The sequence below is a fragment of the Silene latifolia genome, chromosome Y (assembly GCF_048544455.1).
Source record: "Silene latifolia isolate original U9 population chromosome Y, ASM4854445v1, whole genome shotgun sequence".
NCBI classification, from domain to species: domain Eukaryota; kingdom Viridiplantae; phylum Streptophyta; class Magnoliopsida; order Caryophyllales; family Caryophyllaceae; genus Silene; species Silene latifolia.
Genome location: NC_133538.1, coordinates 390,135,752 through 390,149,083, shown reverse-complemented (window position 1 = coordinate 390,149,083; position 13,332 = coordinate 390,135,752). Strand labels below are relative to the sequence as shown.

Genomic DNA, 13,332 nt, shown 5'->3' with positions numbered 1-13,332 from the left:
ATTTTGCGTCATTTCTTAATAAAAAACCGACGCTAATGGGATAAAAACTGACGCAAATAAATCAGCATTTGCGTCTGTTGTTTGGAAAACGGATGCTTTTGCTTCTACCTTTTACGTCAGTTGTTCACAGAACCGATACAATTGCTTTTTACTTTTTGCGTCATTTGTTGAAAAAACTGACGCAATTTATTAATATTTTTTTTAAAAAATATATAAAAAATTGCTACCGAAATTTAAGCAGCACCTCCCCATAAAATTGATAATCACCTCTCCATAAATTTAATAATCAAAATGCCAACAATTTAAAACCTGCAATAAGATATCCAACCAAAGGACAATTACATCTCTTTCGAATCAACAACGTTCCAAAATACAATCCAACCAACGCCGTTCCAAAATACAATAATTCAACCTAACAACGTTTCCAAACAACAACGTTCCAAATACAATCCAATGTATAAATATTCCAACGAAAGTCATAGTTACTAAGGTAATCTATACTAAATGTATGTTATCTAAACATTTATTTGCCCAAAATTCTCTAGCCACATTCATATCGATCATTGACATGGGTGAAGTTCCAATATTCTGCATTTTCAAAATCAATATTATAGTAATAAATGTAAATGCAGAAAGAAAATTGACAATGAAAAGTTAACGTAAGATTGAATTACATGTTCAAAGTGTATCTTCGCAGATTTACAATAGTAAAAGGTTATGTCATACATCCATTTCATAACATAATAATCACACTCATAATCCTCGGTTGTTGCGGACACTAAAGTTTAAAAAAAATGCAATTAATAATAAGTATTAGTTGATACATAAAGCAAGATTGAATGAATTACCCTTCTTTTTCAGAATTTGGCAAAAAAGCAATCTACACTTTGTTCAAGTCAATCTTAACTAAGTTTACAAAACGAGTTAACACCAAGAGAAGGACCTATGCTATTGAAAATTTTCCAGTTAGAGGATTCGACTTTAAAAGTTTACAGTTAAGAGTCTCAACTCAAACACTCTTAATGGGTTTCGGTCGAAAGAGTGGGGGACACGACTCATAATAAGAATTCCATTACCCGCTCCAGTAAGTGGAGGCTAATGCTCAGGTTGTTAATTAAAAGTTGCTTCATTTAAACCAACACTGTTAAGGACTTTCTCATATGCCATTAGAGTAGCATGGATATGGTACGCACACAAATTTAGGTACTCGGGGGCGATGCTCCGAGTATAAAGCTTCTTAGCATGAAAATTTTTTACCGCTTCAAACTAATAAAACGATCAAAATATAAAAGGGAAAACAACACTAACCTCTGTCTCCAACTTTCCTTAATTATCCAGTCTATGATATTCCAAGCCGCTCTATTTCTTTCCCCGAACACTGTACCCATGTATGTGATCATGATCCTTTCCCAAATCTCTGTACATCAAAGCATTAGCATAATTAAACTTAAAAATAAGTACATAGCACACAATATGCTGAGGGAACAACTATGCTACACAAGAATTGATTAAAACAAACTCATACGGGTGAGTGTCCAAGATCAGAATTGGCTATCTTATGAAACGTACTCGTGTTTTTTAGTTTAACATGAAGTGTTCAAGTACCATACCATGTTCGAGTATACAGTCTCGAACACGGGTGCACACGGTAATATGAAAGGCAGAATAACATTGACAAACTATGTTCGAGCTATTCGTGTGATCAAGGCTATATAGACCCACACTTTAAACAAACTGCTATTGTAAAAGTAGCAAAAAGCATATGATACTGAGTATAACCTAGATGAACCATTTTTATTCAAACACTGCCAAGGAAAACAATACACTGTCATCATCATTGTCCCATGGAACACTCAAATTAAACAAATAACCCGAGCAGCAGTAAAGCGCCACTAGGCAACATAGACCTACTAAGAATCTCATCAAAAGTAAGTTTTTCTCGTTGACGGACCCCTCGTCTTCGTCTTCTTTTTGGACGCGATTCTTTATCTCCATTTTTACCCATATCGTGGACCTGAATAAAATTAAAAAAAATATTAGTATGAACAAATGAAGAAAAATAACTTCATACATAAATGGCAGTACCATTGGAGATTCAAATAACAGCCTAATAAAAAAATTAAGAAAATGAACATAAAGATAAACGGGTCATCAATTAGTAAAAGACGATGAATAACGAAAAGAAATGCAGTCTACTTGTATGCTTATATTTTCCAAGTGGTAGTCTTTTGCATTAGTCGATTCATTAATACGAATAATGACATTTTATCATACAAAAAAAATTGCGAGCCGAAATGTGTGAAATATTAGCTGATAGCATTACTTCATATAAAAAATCGCAGTTCAAATGATTATACAACATCAGCAGCGCAAATGAAATAATGACATAATCATCTACAAACTAGTTCAAAAATCAGCGAAGGATGTTATCTATTATTTGGAGTTATCAAACCATAATCCCTCGTCATGGTCATCTCGCACAAAGACATCATCACGTAGTACTTGCACAGGTGTTCAAAGCCTACCTATAGTGATGAAAAATGGAATGAATAATGAAATACACTAACTTGAAAGTAGTATTATGAATGAGCATCTCGCAAAGTAGTACAAGGAGCAGATTTTAGATTTTCAGAAAAGTAAAGGAAAAACAAGCAACTAAAATAGAATTTTACCTTTTCTCATGGAATGCTTTGATCCAATAAGTGCAGCAATCTAGAATATTCACGTAACAAATAAAGAAATCAGAAGAATTAATCACCCATTATGTGACTATCAAATGCTTATTGTCGATTTTCATTTACTGTCAGTGAAAGGTTCCACAACCACCAAATTCCTATAAAACCATATAAAAAAAAACAAGGTGTAATGACTCCATTAGATGAAGAAGGTTGTTTAATTAAGCTTGTTAAACTTTACTAATGAATGAAAGAACAAACCAACAACATAAATTTATTTGCTCAAGAGTAACATGATAAGATATTGAACATTATTGATGAAAATAGATTTTTTTCCTTTAAGCCTGACTTGAGTGGTACATAAATTTCCAATAACATTAAACAAAATACTTTAATATGATCAAAGGGTGAGAAAAATTACCACTTCATGAACTTGTACATTTGTTAAAGTGACAACCTGGTAAAATCACAATAGAGTGGCAAATTACTTAGATACAACCAATAGGATGTACACTAATCTAATTTCTGGGCATGAAGCAGTATCAAACAACGAGTAAAAACGAAATTAAGAATAAGATTCAAAGTTGAAGAATAGAGTAAACGCAATTCTTACAGAGAAAACCAAAAAATTTACATGAATTGGTAACACAATAGCTTGGGACTATTAGAAAATTAAAAGGGTTGATAATAAAGAGGGTTCAATAGCTGATTATCTTTTAAATAAAGTGACAGCTGTTTCCAAAAGGCTCTAAAGTCATGAAGAGGGGAAAAGGAGGAAGGCGATACACTAAACAAACTCTTAACTTGAGAAAGCTCCAAAGTTAAAAGGAAGAAGAAAGATGACAACTTAGGCATAGAGTTCTTGCTAGGGAAAAGGCAATAAACAATATCACGTCAAACACTTGGGAATTGTAAATAATCTGCTCACCCGTAATTCATCGCATGCCCAGTAATATTGCAAGTACTGTCCACACGGACCACCAAATGCTTCTTCCCCGAAATCCAGCAGCATCAGAATCTTCTTCCGCACATGCAAATCTCCCTGCCAACCAATTGATTTTAGATACCAGTCTATTTAATATAAAAAAAAATATATGTATGCTTAACTACTGTCTAAGAATGACTGGAGAAAAAGGCATGCCGAAAAAAGCGACAAACTCTCAGGTAAAAGATGTCAGCTTTGTTCTTAGGATATTAATAACGTCGACAAAGCGTAGCAAGCAACTGTTGAAAGAGGGAAAAATGATAAACAAACACCGGCGAATTATACACGGATCCGTGAATTTTAGTGTATCAACGAAACCTTAATTAATCTTCAAGAACCACACTTTAATTAATCAACACTCTGTCACTCACAACACTTGAAATCTTTAATTAATCAACAAATTCACTATAATTTCATAAATTATCAAAAATTTGAAATTAGAGAAATCAAAACACACAAACCCTAAATTGAGAAACTAGGGAAAAGTGGAAAACTTAAAAATGAGAAAGGAACCCTAAATTGAGAAATTTCGTTTGACATTGCGAGTGAGGCCTTTTTTGTGCTCGAGATATTATTTATGAACTAAAGTGATACTGAGCAGAAAATATTTAGACCGCCTAAAATACAAGAATTTCGTTTCAGTAATTTTTTTCGTTTCATATTCTGAAGTATGAAATCAAGGTAAGAATTTCGTTTCAGTAATTTTTTCTTGTTAAGGCACATTAAAAAAGTACTGAAGTATTCTTCTAATCTCAACACAACACAATCAAATTATTGATCACAAATTCACAATAGCAATTATCTCGTCATATTCTGAAGCATATGCCAATTACTGAAACTACTCAAACCTACCAAACAATGTCAAGCTAGCATGAGATCGCCTCAGAGTTTAAAAATCACATAAATAAACGAAATTCAAATCTGAAAAAAACCTATACACGCCACCACGCAACGAATTTTGTACTAGGTGATCAGTTAAGGATCCAATTCCAATTTATTTAAGCATGTAGACAATAATAGCTAGTTTTTAACACATAAAGAAGATAATCAATAATAGTTAAACTCAATGAAAAACAAAATAAAAAGACGTAAGACGGACAACAACGAGCATACCCGACGACGATACAGACGATCGAACAATTATCAACGACGATAAAAACTTGAAAGAGGGCAGCACGATGTTGGTATTAAAAGGCAGCAAAGAAGGGTGGCGATGGCAGAATGACGGCAGCGATGGCAGAACGACAGCGGCGACAACTTATTGATTCCCGACGGCAACAACGTCAGAAACACGGCACCGTGGGAGCGCGTTGGTGGCTGGTGCTGGGGTGCGACGACAGCAACACGGTCATGGTGGTGGTGCGATGACTGCGCAACACGATGGTGGTGGGGTTTGGATATGTGAAGAAGATTAAGAGTTTTGATGTAATTTGGGAATGAGGGTTTTGAGCATTGGAAATTATCTATGAAATGTAATAATGCGAAGTATCGAGAGTTTTTTTTTTTTTTTTTTTTTTAAATTATCATTTATATCGGTTCACATTAAAACTGATGCAAAAACTTAATGTCAAATAAGTCAGTTATATAAAGCAACTGATGTATTTGATCAAATACGTCAGTTTTTAGTAAAACCGACGTATTATATACGTCAGTTGTGTCTAAAAACCGACGCAAAAAGCTTCGTTATAGGGCGAAAGTGGGTTCCGCCAAAACTAAGTACTTTTTGCGTCAGTTTTTGTAGAATCGACGTAAATTGATTGACGCAATAGGTAGTTTTTCTACTAGTGTGATTTAGTAAAACTTAAACAATCAGTTATGGTAATTAAGATGGAATCCTTTTTTAACAACCTCTACACCAATGGGTTCTTCTTCAAGAATAGTATGACGAACACGACTGACCGACAATTCAATTTCTCTGTCATTGAAAATTTCATCCTCTTTGCACCTAAAAAATAACAATATCGACGATAGCAGTGTGTGGTCATGGGCCACGTCTCGGTCTGCGGATTCGGGCCGCCTACCAGTCCGTAGTCGCGAGCCACCTGCAAGTCCAGTCGATCAGTGGGCATGCAACGGTCTTTTGAAAGCCACGCTCGGCGGCGTAAAGATGCCTTCGACCGGATCGTTTTAGATCGGTCGGTTTCGTCTCGGTAAGGGTCTTGAAACGATTAGAGATGTTCGGAGTCGCCACCAAGCATTTGTGGAATGCCAGGAACCCGTTCGAATTCCACTTTATACCTCGGTCAAATCGAAGCACAAAGCAGCGTTTTGACATAGGTACTAAAGATAAGGAAATCGCCCCTCTTTAGCATCCTATCTCTAGAATGACTCTCGTACGCCCTGGATAAGGTCATCCACTATCCAAAGTTTCTGAGTAAGAGGTGAAGGTACGTATTGGGAAGGCCTTTAATCAGACACCCAATCCCGCCCGCGTTTAGCGGCCTCTACTGATCGATCTTGGTTGGTTGAATGCAAAAGTTGATAAAACGGTTTAAATGCATGAATGCGCATCCAATGATTTAAACCTAACATGTGAGAGCTTTCTAAGTCGGTTGATTTAATCCACGTATCAAGTATAAGATGTCGAGTTGGATTACTGATTGATTTGCATGCAAGACGGAAATTAAACATCCATTTACCGTATTAGGTTTAGGGTGCATAACATGATCCATTTGTCTTAGTAAGGCATTTTGCAAATATGGTTTGAATAGACGAATAGTCATCTGATCCGTCCTATATCCGGGTCAACCGGAGTCGGGATCGTCCTGGACTAATGCTGGAAGGGAACAGGCCCTGTACCAGATGGCTATAAGAGGCGTGAGCCAGCTGGCGGTGTAAGGGGCCTCCCTCTGGTTTTGAAAATGAGAAAGAAAAGGCCTGCTTGAGGCGCGGGTTAGCCAACGGCTGTATGCCGTGTTCTGACTATTTAGAAAACGTTATAAAACGTGTTAAAAATGAGTATTTGAACCCGGTTTGATTTTGAAAGGGTCGTTTAGACCGCATTTCTTGATTTGAAGAACTAGACTCGAATAATCATCATTATTTGATAATATTCGGTGTCGGGTTCGGTTTGACAAGCTTGACATGAATAGTATTGAAAATGATTATGGACTAATTGTTTTAAGTACATTTTGAATGTAATTAGTCGGTACTCATCATCGTACCCGGGTTAAAATCCGGCATGGTATGTATAACCAAGGATGACTTTGTGTTGGTGACTAATATGTTTGTTAAAAAAATGTAAAGAAATGAAATAAAAGGCTTTAAAATACCTTTTAAATGTCATTAACCAAATATTATCACCGAAACACGGATTTAACCGTCATGGTATAAAGAACCAAGGGTGAAAAATGTTTTATGGTTAAAACATGTGAAATGAAACAAAAACGTTTCGAAAATACTTGAAATGGTAAAAACCGGTTACAAATATGAAAAATGGGTTGAGGGAAATAACGAGAACAAACACGGGTGATCTCTAGTCTGGGCACCCCATTTAGGCGCGAGCCATTTGGCGACCTAAGGGGCTTCTGCCTCAGACCAAAAATCGGTTTTGGCTCGTTTATCCCATGTTTTGGTTCATGTTATGCATGTTTTAGCATGTTAAAGTCATGAAACAAATGAAAACATAATAAAAGAGGATTTTTACACCCTCATACTTACATGTTTGGTTATGGCGAGTGACCGACGTAAGTGTAGCAACTTGTTTGATCGGAAAAAACTCGGTTTAAAACCGTTTTGGTAAGTAAAGAGTGTTTTAAAAGTTTAGTGATGGTGTAGTGGTCAAAGTGGTCGGACAAAGTGATTTAATGCACGATGACGGTACCAAACAATGTGTAAGGCTCGTGTTTACGATCGGTAGGTCGTAAACACGCGTCGGATTGTGACTTAAGAAGTTGAGTCGCGAATTTTAAGGGAGAAAAGAGGGGGCGGACACTCGCGTAAGTCTCAAATGGGTGGCATTTGAGGGGTATTCATAGGAGAATGAGTGGTTGTGTGAGTTTTGAGCGACGTGGCCACCTGGGCTGCTCAAAGAGGCGCGAGCCACGTCGCGGGTCTTCGAGCTGTGTTGTCGCTATCACAACAAACGCAATCATGATTTGTTCTATCCTAGGTTTTGTAGTCAAATGTTTGGTACTTGACCAACATGAATCCGGGAAAACTTAGCATAGAAGGCTTGAAGATATTTTGTTTTGGTGGTTGACTCGGTTTGACTCGTTGTTGGAGTCGGGATTTTGAATTTTTGAGTCGGTTTTTGGTCCGGTGTCGGTTTTGACTCTAGTTAGTGTCATTGCGACCTCGTCGTTGTGCATTAAACACTCTAGGTATTTTTGAAATGTTTTGAAATGTTTTATTTTCGAAATCGTTTTAAGTTTTCCGACGTAAAGTTGTACACAAACTGTCGATCAAACGCTGCGATCACAAAACATGTTGTAGTCCGATAATCATCGGGTGTTTGTTGGAGTCTCAGCAGATACTGAGTATCTACAGAGCCTCCACTTTGACTGAGGCTTGGACAGGGCGAAAGTCAAAGTAGAGTCCCCAGGTCAATCAAAGATTACAACCTGAAGACCCAAGCGACGTCGAGGCGGCTCGAAAGGATTCGGGCCAAGGACCTGCCGTCGGGAAGGGCGACGCCGAGGCGACTCGAGGGCATGAGTCAAGAACCTGTCGTCGGGAACATTTTAGAGTCTGTCGACTGTCCTTGCGGGTCGTTTAAAGTCCGTTAGACTACGTACAAAGGCTCGCCAGCCATAAGAAGGAGTCATACCTGAGGCATCTTCGGATATGTCCTTGCAAGGTTGCGGATAAATGCTCGCCAGCTGCGGTGTGTATGTGAGGAGGGCTTGCCAGCCGCGGTGCGTTGTAAGGCTCGTCAGCCATGGTGCGTTGTAAGGCTCGCCAGCCGCGATGCGTTGTAAGGCTCGCCAGCCATGGTGCGTTGTAAGGCTCGCCAGCCATGGTGCGTATGTGAGGAGGGCTCGCCAGCCGCGATGCGTTGTAAGGCTCGCCAGCCGAGACAAGGAAATGTACCCGAGGCATCTTCGGGATGTGTCCTTGGAAGGGTGCAGACAAAAGCTCGCCAGCCATGGTGCGTATGTGAGGAGGGCTCGCCAGCCGCGATGCGTTGTAAGGCTCGCCAGCCGAGACAAGGAAATGTACCCGAGGCATCTTCAGGATGTGTCCTTGGAAGGGTGCGGACACAGGCTCGCCATCCATGGTGCGTATGTGAGGAGGGCTCGCCAGCCGCGATGCGTTGTGAGGCTCGCCAGCCGAGACAAGGAAATGTACCCGAGGCATCTTCGGGATCTGTCCTTGAAAGGGTGCGGTCAAAGGCTCGCCAGCCATGGTGCGTATGTGAGGAGGGCTCGCCAGCCGCGATGCGTTGTAAGGCTCGCCAGCCGTGGTGCGTTGTAAGGCTCGCCAGCCGCGATGCGTTGTAAGGCTCGCCAGCCGTGACAAGGAATTGTACCCGAGGCATCTTCGGGGTGTGTCCTTGAAAAGGTAAGGAAATGTACCCGAGGCATCTTCGGGATGTGTCCTTGAAAAGGTTGCGGACAAAGGCTCGCCAGCCAGTGGTATGGTCGGTTAATGGACCATGGGAGTAGCCGCGTCGAATGGGCTTGTTTTGAAAGTAGCGAACTCGTGATGTCGCTGGGGAAATAGCGAGTATGGATTCTCACTATCACTGTTTTTGGAATGAGCGGGTTCCGCGAGGAAGCCCCCTGCTGGTATTTGAAGGAATAGTGAATTTGGAATCTTCAGCCTTCGGTTTGAATTTTCAGTGGCGGTTATGATCGCCGTTTGTTCTAATTTTGAAGAAAAATAGTAAATTTGAGTTTGCTATAGCGTTTGAAGTGACGGTTTATGTGCCGCCGTTGACATTTCGAAAGAAATAGTGAATTTGGAATCTTCACTATTGATTGAAGTGACGGTTTATGTGCCGCCGTTGACATTTTGAAAAAAATAGTGATTTTGGAATCTTCACTATTGATTGAAGTGACGGTTTATATGCCGCCGTTGACATTTTGAAAGAAATAGTGAATTTGGAATCTTCACTATTAATTGAAGTGACGGTTTATGTGCCGCCGTTGACATTTTGAAAGAAATAGTGAATTTGGAATCTTCACTATTAATTGAAGTGACGGTTTATGTGCCGCCGTTGACATGTGTGGTGAAAATAGTGGAATTCAATTTCCAACTATTATTTTGAAATTGACGGTTTTAATTGCCGTTGCTTGAAATAGCGGTTTTTGAATTTTCGCCATTATTTTGGAAAATTTGAAGGAAAATGGTGAATTTTGATTTCGCCATTATTTTTGAAATTGGCGGTTTTGATCACCGTTTGCTCGAAATTTGGAGAAAAATAGCAAATTTGAGTTTTGCTATTATTTTTTTGAAGTTGGCGGTTTTGATCGCCGTTTGCTTGAAAATAGCGAGTTTTAAATTTTCGCTATTTGTTTTTTTCGAGGAAATGACGATATTCATATCGTCAACGAAAATTTTGAAGTTTGTTGTGGGAAATTGGGCCAAAGCCCAAATTTCACTGAAAAGCAAAAGGGAGACCTGGTTTAGGCGCGAGCCACCTGGCGATGCAAGCCGGCTTCCCTATTTCTTGTTAAAAAGACGCGAGGTTGAGCTGCGGATGATTATTCATCTTCAACCTCGAAAACTCGCCAAAATCGCCATTAAAGGACCTTCAAGCTTGCTTTCACTTGTGCCACTGTCAACAAATGTCATCTAAAGGTAAGTATTTCCTCTTGAATCCTTTCAAATTTGTTGATTGTTAGCTTAATTGAATTAGGGCTGATTTTTCCCTAAAAAAAAATCGAATTGGGCGTTTTTTATTGAGCCAATTTCGAGTGAAATTGATGTTTGCATTAGGTTAGAAACCTATTTAGGAGTATAGGGGTGCTTTTAGTTTGCATTTTGGTCGCCGTTCCCGCTCCCTAGGCTCGAAAAACGTGATTGAGGCGAGAAACCGTCTCATTTCACAATGCCAAGTTTATTTGCTTGGGTAGTGGGTCCCACTAGGTTGCATTGTAGTTGGGAAAACCTGTGTTTGCCATCTAAGGACCTTCGTTGGATGTTTGCGGGCAAAATTGAATTTTTGCCTTTTGCGACGGTCTTACGTCTGACCAAATAAGCGCCTGTCTGGGCTTGAATTGAGCCAGTTTTCCTTGAAATGGACCTTATTGGTAATTTTGGTCGTGTTGAAGCGTGATAAAATCACGTTTGCCTTTTTGCGGTCGTTTTTTAATTTTTTACCGGCTCGGGCTCAAATTAGCGTATGAATTGCCTTTTTGAGCCGCAGAAAAATTCCCATTGTGTCGGGAATGTATTTTGGGTTATTGGCAGACCTTGTATGGGTCTTGAAATGCCGTTTTTGTGGTTTTGACTTGTCTTTTGCTTGAAAAGAGGGGCGAGTCGTTTTTGTTTTTTTTTGTGAACCGTTTTGTTTGGTTGGATTTTGGGCGGGATTGCCCTTGCTTTTGCCTTGCAGGTTGTGTTGTTGTTTTTGGATTTATCCATTTCATGCCGTCGTAATGCCGAAATTTCGGTTGACGTTTTTTGCTTGTAGGAGAGTGTTCGGAGCAGGCCGGGTTCATGGCTGCGACTTTTGAGGAGTTATTCGGGCCGGGCCCGGTTAGTACTCTGGTTAGCACGCCCGCCGTGGTCGTGGAGGACGTTACTGAGGAGGAGAGACCTCCTGAGCAGACTGTTGGGGCCTCAGGGGCCGTTGAGGAGCGTTCGGAGCCCGCTGTTAGGGCTGTTAGTGCTGGTAGAGCTCAGACTGGGGCTGAGGCGAGTACCTCCGGGAGGAGGGTTTCTTTGAGGGAGCGACGTCCTCGGGCGACTAGGCGGTCGTTGCGGGACGTCAACAGGGTTGCTGAGTTGGGCAATGTCCACCACGTTGAGTCTCGCGGTCACAAGAGGTGGAGAGCGGAGACGGCTGAGGACGACGCTGAGGTCGCGACCTGGAGAGCCAGGCGAGTTACGGCCCCGCGGGGGTTGCTTTTACGGGCGGCGCCAGAGTGGGCCGAGGGTTTTGACGGTAGCCAGTTGTTGTTTCGACTGGACCGGCACCTTTCCTACCGTGCTCCCGAGGGTATGGTGAGTCGCATTCCCCGGTTGAAATTTGTCATTCATTTTTGAAGTGTCGAGCCTAAATAGGCATTCTGACGTTGTCTGTTTTTGATTTCAGGAGATCGCCACCATGAGGACTTTCTCTGGCTACTCTACCTGCTTGGGCCTCTATGACGTTCTTCGAGCCGGGTCGAGGGCGTTGATAGAGAGGTCGGCGTATGGCCGTTGGTGGCCGCTTGGCGGGACATTCACAGGTCCTCGATTAGGACAAACTTGTGTTTGATCCGCGCCATGTTGGATCGGTACTGGGACACGACGTCGTCGTTCCACATGGAGTTTGGGGAGGTCGGCGTGACTTTAGAGGACTTCGCCATGGTATCCGGCCTTCCCTGTGGTGAGCTGCCCATTGAGTTTACCGCAACACCGTAGAGGGTGTCCTCTCCTGCGGTCACTGCTTTGATCGGTACTGCTTTGCCGGAGCCTTCCGACGTCACCATGTACCTGATTGCGAGTTCATACGTGAAGGACCACTTCACTGAGAGGGTGGCAGGTGTTGCTCCGGCGCCGTTGGCGAACCCGGAGGCAGAGGCTGTGGCCGATGCGGAGGAGGCGCGGCTGTGGTTGTGGTACTTCTTGGGTGCCACGTACTTTGGTGACAAGGGCGATCGCTTGTCGACCAAGGTGCTTCCTCTTCTTGCCGACCTTGACGCTTTGGGTCGGTTTGACTGGGTTACGCCGGCTTTGACGAGTTTTACCCGGTACTTGCACGCGGCGGCGCGTCCGGAGACAGTGGGAGTGGATAGTGCTCCTGCTCTTGTTAGTCCCGACCTTATCTTTGAGGTACGAGCGTTTTTTTTTTGGTAGTTTTTTTTTATTTTGATTTTGATTTTGACTTTGGCAATTTTTGAGAAATTAGCTAATTTATGTTTGCTGTGTTTGATTACAGGCTTGGTTGTATGCTTACTTCACTCCTCTGCGTCCGGGTACTACGGACGGTGTTCCCTCGGCTTACCCTGCTGTGAGGGGTTGGACGGTGTGTCAGAAGAAGTCGACTAAGTCGACTTACGAGGACTGCATGCATCGCGTGAACAATTTTCGGGTTGCTGATGTAAGTTTCTGCTTTCCCTTCTCCTTTATAGAAGTAGCTAGAGATAGGATGATTAGGTAGCTTAGAAAGCCCCCAGTTAGCTGAGTAGCTTTGTTTCGAGTGCAGTTTGTTGGGCGGCCTTGGGAGCACTACACGGGTGTGCCGACTGCCGTCACGGAGCGTTTGCGACCTCGCAGCTCCCTGCGCCTGTACTTGGAGACGGCGATTGAGCCGATTTGGTACTTGGGCGAGCGTCTAGTTCGCCAGTGCTTTACCGAGACTTTCGTCGTGCCGGTTGACCCGCCTGGGGTATTGTTCCAGGAGTCGACTCCTGATGAGATTGAGGAGCACCTTCACGGTCGAGGAGGTGAGGAGCTGTTGCTAAGGGACGCCGACTACGACACCTTCCGGTTGTCGAGGCTTGCTTGGTACCCGATTGAGGCATGTTTTCCTCTTTTCTTTGTTTTCATTGCCTCCCTTGATAGGAGGGTTTGTCATTT

General features: G+C 41.9%; 2 long non-coding RNA genes across 2 annotated transcripts in view; both read right to left on the bottom strand.

Moving 5' to 3' along the window:
- LOC141634369 (uncharacterized) overlaps positions 1-13,332 on the bottom strand; it is a 187,251-nt gene that overhangs the window by 135,166 nt on the left and 38,753 nt on the right. The window lies entirely within an intron of this gene.
- LOC141626694 (uncharacterized) lies at positions 1,302-3,140 on the bottom strand. The gene is made up of 4 exons (XR_012536282.1): positions 3,097-3,140; positions 2,673-2,712; positions 1,952-2,014; positions 1,302-1,417 (listed from the first exon to the last, which is right to left on the bottom strand). It is a non-coding gene; the product is annotated as an uncharacterized LOC141626694 (long non-coding RNA).